A 5300-nucleotide genomic window follows, 5' to 3' on the forward strand; every position below is an offset into this window, starting at 1 on the left:
TTTCCATTTAACGTATATACATAGATATTCAAAGACCATGCCCTAGAAATACACATTTTATTCAGAAACAGTTCTGGGTGCCAAGTGATAAAAATGTACTTGCCCATTACATGATTTACATTTCCTTAGAACTGTCAAAGTAGAAAAAGAGAATAGTCACTATCTGTTTTACACTGCCCCCTTGACAATCTGATGAAGACCACTCCAATGAAACACAGAGAAGTGTGTATTCTATCCCAAAACAAGTTTAGGTCTCAGTTCTTCAGACTGGGTCCTAGCCAGGTGATGGAGATGCAAGAGCCAAGCACCAGGGCGTGCTTTACAGTATGGTAGCAGACAAGTAGCTGGCAGACATTGCAGGCTGCTGAATACAATAGCTTAGAGTCACCTCTCCCCTTTAATGGTTGCACCAGGACAAGGTTAGAAGAGAACTGGGCTTGCTAACGCTCAATGTGGAGAATGAATAGACTCCCATTCTCACACCCCATAAACATCCTCATGCACACCTTGTTAAACACCACCCTAGAGACTGCATTTCAAGCAGTTTTCCATAAACTCCATGTGACCTGGATACAATGCTAGATAAAACCATCGGATAAAATACAGCACTAGAAATATGTGAATCTGGGATTAGAAGATCAGGGCGACTTAATGAGGAACCAGCCTTCACATCTGGACTGCTGTAAACCTTGCCCAACCCAAGGCCCCTGTGGAAAAAACCAACACACCGATAGTAATTCAGTAAAACGTACAAGAAATGTTCATTGCTAGCCCTGCAGTGATATGCAGTAGGAATTAATCTAAAACCATGATGGCAAACAACTGCTGAACCAATTTTCTTCTTTGGCTTGTAGCGCACCTGCTCTTACAGTATCTACATTTTATACTCTTTTTTTTCATGCACAAATGTAAATATTCCTACATTAAACCAACTCCTCATGTCAAGCGATAGCCAGTGACAAGGCCTTAGTCTAACTACACAGTGTGATAAGGAGGAAATAAAATGTGTCTGCAAGTACAGAATGTTTAAATGCCTGTACTCGTGATGCAAGCTGGCAAGTTACAAAGCAATTTGTAATTATACCTCCTACTTGCTCTTAAGGAGTTGTGCATCAGCAAGCTATTAACCAGATCCTATATTACTGTAGTATTCTACCTCAAAGTGGTAGGAGACATACAGAAGTCAAGCCTCACATCTCAATATCAGGTTCTTCTGAGAGCATTGCTGGCTGCCAAACACATGCACCAAGTCAGCATTGCTGAAATTTTTTTGTCTGCATATGATGCTACTTCTGGAGGCCATATGACCTGTAGTTCACCATCCTAGCTCTATTTTTGTAAGCTGCTGCAAGAAAGGATGAAGTGGCATGGTTACCTAGTATGGATGCATAGTTTGAGGGATTCCCAGTTATTGTTATTTTCTTAACCTTTCCCTTCAGTTTAAATGAGGCTGCATAAGGAACCCAAAGTCCTCTCCATTCCCCCCCAAAATAGTACCAGGACTAGCATTTTTCTTTGAGTGACAGAATGCTAGACTTTATCTTTCACTAAGTGGAAAGCAACATTTATACTCTCCTGAAGGCTCTCTGACTGCATACCATAAGCAGATTTACAAGGAACATCACCTTGGCAGCGCAATGAGCCCTTCTGGCCAAAGTTTTCAGTTACAGTGACTTAAAAGTGACCGGCTTGTTAGAGATATTCAGCACACTTGCTTCCAACTAAGTTAGCACATCAGGAAATCAGGACACAGTTATTTTAGTGCTTATATATAGGTTAGAACCAAACTTCAGATGCCTAAATTTGAAATTTGTGAGATATGCCAGCAAAAGCGTTATAAGAAGCCTGATCAAAATGCAATATTCTCCTTAAAGCAACATCCAAAGGAGGTACTGTAGTTCTCTTCCCTATATTACAGGCATATGAAAAGCTCTAGAACAAGGACTCGTAAAGATTCTGCAGTGAACTGCATTTTGATCTCAAGCACATGTTCCACCTCAACCTCATGTTCTGCGGAACGATGATGACTCTACTTTTGAGACCAGATAAGACTACATCTAACACAGCCCTGTGCAACCAGGTAAATGTAATACCAAAACCACATTTATCCCACCTAACTTTAGACTTCTAAAATGTGGTTGTGTATACCTCAGATACTAATTCAGAGTCTTATTAATTGGTGGAGAGGAACAAGCACTTTTAAGTCAGGATACATCTGGCCTAGGTTAGATGTCTACCTCAGGATAACATTAACTAGGCCTTAGAAATGCTACTTTACTCCCACAAAGTACAGAGGGAGTGGAGACACCTCTTTCATACCTATTATGTCTAAATTGTACATACCCAAGGTTATCAGGGAAGAAGCCCAGCCCTTGTTGTGAAATGCTGATGGAGAACGGGAATATTCCCAATGAACACCGCTGCCCTGTGTCACCATAACAGTGACAAATAAAGGCAAAGGACTTTGATATTTAGCCATTAGTGTATATTGGCAGTACTGCTAGTATCACCTTGTGTGTCAAGACCAGTAAAACAAGGTCAGAAATGAGCTGTATGCAACAGAGAAAACAAGAACTGGAAGCTAGTGGGGCTCTTCAGTTTCTGCACCGGGGTTAGTACCTCCATGCACTACATGGAGGGAGGTACTGTGCTACATGGACATAGCAGCATGGGTGTACTAACTCCACTGCCCTGTGTAGTTAGGCCCAGACACTCTTACTATTAATTGGTATGAATTATACCAATGCATTACTCTCTTCTACTTGTTAACAGAACCCTGCTTTACCTAAAGTGCAGTCTGGATCTTTTAAAACAATGCTAAGTGTGACCCCATCACTTTAACTTTCAGGTATCAGTTGGATATTGCACACCCACTACTTTTATGTTTAATAGGTATTCAATGGACTTTTAAAGGAGCCCATCCTTAAACCAGATAGATACCGTTCACATAAATTGTAACACACTAGAACAGATTTCTGTTTTCCATACACTGAAAGCAACATAGGGAAGCTACAGCTTCTGTACTTACCACGCCACCAATAACATGGAAATAGTGGTCAAAAAGGAATTTCAAGTTTCAATTCTTGGTGGAATATCTGAACAAAGAGGTTCAATTTAGGTATTTTTCCACTTTTGGACAAGTTTGGGCTCCTGTATCTCTACAAACACACATCCCTAGTAGTAGACACGCTGCTGAGTAGACCTGATCCATCCAGAGACACGTTCAAAATATCCCTGTCAATTGCAAGTATCAGTATGACCTGATGATGATGCCCAAAGCACTTTCTGTTTAACAGAAGACACATGGAATTGATTCCTTTCTCATACCAATGTTAATCATAACAAACTGTAATAAAGTCAGAATTAGAATTGCTTTGAATATGCACTAGCATGCACGAGAGAGTACTGCGACTGTGTGTATTTCTCAGAGGGTTTTTTTTGGTTTCTTTTTTTCTTATTTCTCACGTTCCTCTGGGAGATCTCATTGCCAGTTTCAACAAAGGGCATCAGCTCTATGCAGATGATATCCAACTCTACAACTCTCTCAACTCACTCTCTGATCCCCTCCTTGCCACCTGTCTTCAACATGTCAATCAACAGATGGCTACACCATCACTAAGGAATGCTTCAAAGGCATTTAAAATGTTTTAAAAGTCCTCTTTGTTCCACGTCTGTGGCTCTGCTATCCGTCTTCTTAATTCAGCACTTCAGTTCTCAGCCAAAATCTTGCTGCTATCTATAACACAGGGTTTTCATTTTCTTTTTCCCTGCTTTAAAGCTACTTCCATAATATTTACAGATTTATCCATACTTTGACATCTGCTTCCTCTGTGTTACGTTGAATGCTTTACTCCAGTTTAAAACAATGCCATTTTGTCCACTTTGGTTTTCTAAAAACATACATTCTAAACTTCACCAGCCAATGGGCAGGAAACAGTACTACTCTGCTTTGAAAACTGGAGACTCCCTCAAGAACTTTCAACACTCCACGGGTTTTCCTGAATGCAGAATCTCATCTTAAGACTTGTGACAATCTATTTCAGTGTCTACAGCAGTAAGTCAAAGCCTTCTGATATACTTACAAGAGTAACACTGGTTTTTGCCAGATAATGATAATATTTCGAATATTATCAAAACATAATTGTGTTGAACTGTACCAGATCTGTCTCACAGCATCTAGTTCCTCAGCCCTTTCTTATCTCTGCATCCTCTCTCCAAGCCCCCAGAAATGAGAAAGCAAGCCCATTCCTTCACTTACCCTATTTTAATCTTGTCTGCATTTTTAGGCCTTCCCTTCAAACCACCGTAACCTGCAAATGGTATCGTCTCTGGAACAGCCTCAGTACCACAGTAGTAACATTCCAAGGATTTGTGATAATAACCCATCATAAACCTGGTGTGTCTCTCATGGTAAAGGAAGAGTGTAAAATGAATAAACCAAAGTTAAGCGTTGCCACATGAGGAGAATACAGTGTAGCGGAAGCAGGGATCTGATGTAAAAACACAGATGACAAAATATCAAGGAAAAGAATTATATGGGGCAAGGCTCTGCGGGGTAACACCCCACTGACAACTGCCCCTAGAGAGCCTCGCCAGAGCGCCCATGGAGGCTGGCAACCGCAAGTTTCCAGTGCTATGTTATCCAGTGCCAAAACAGGCTGCCAACAGCTCGGCACAGGCTGTTCTTTTAGTAAGGGTTGTTCCTTTTTTTTAATAAAGGTTGTTCTTTTAATCTTTTTACTTGCTACTGCCTCCACTTCCCCTTTCATCCTATCATTTGCAATTCCGCAACACTACCGGCAACCTCTTGCATAGCAAGCATTTGTGTAGAAACAGCGTTTCGTGATCTCCTTTAACGGCATTTAGCAGCTGGAACCAGCACAGGCACGCTCCCGCATTCTGCCAGCTCCTCACAGAACCGGCCGGCGAGGAGCAGTCTGTGAGCCACCGGGCAGAAACCGAGCTCTTGTCACAGCTGCCCTGTACACTCGACAGGGGCGACTGCCCTGGGGAGGCCCTGGGACCACGGTGACGCCGGCAGGCAGCACTGCGGCAGCTCAGCACCCCCCTACCCCAACGTGGAGAGCAGGGCACCGGTCCGGTCAACGATCGCCCCGCAGCTCTGGCGGCGGGAAGCCCAACCGACCAGCCCGAGCACCCCACTCTCCCCACCCTGCCCCTACCGAGAGGGGCTCCTACGCCGAGGCAGAGGCCGAGCTGAGCGAGGCAGCTCCCCAGCGGCAGGCGAAGGGGACCCTGCTCATCGCCCACCACGCCGCCGGGACGGGCGCGCACGCCCG

This window comes from Haliaeetus leucocephalus, unplaced genomic scaffold, assembly GCF_000737465.1.
Source record: "Haliaeetus leucocephalus isolate CR32 unplaced genomic scaffold, Haliaeetus_leucocephalus-4.0 Scaffold712, whole genome shotgun sequence".
Classification (NCBI taxonomy): Eukaryota; Metazoa; Chordata; class Aves; order Accipitriformes; family Accipitridae; genus Haliaeetus; species Haliaeetus leucocephalus.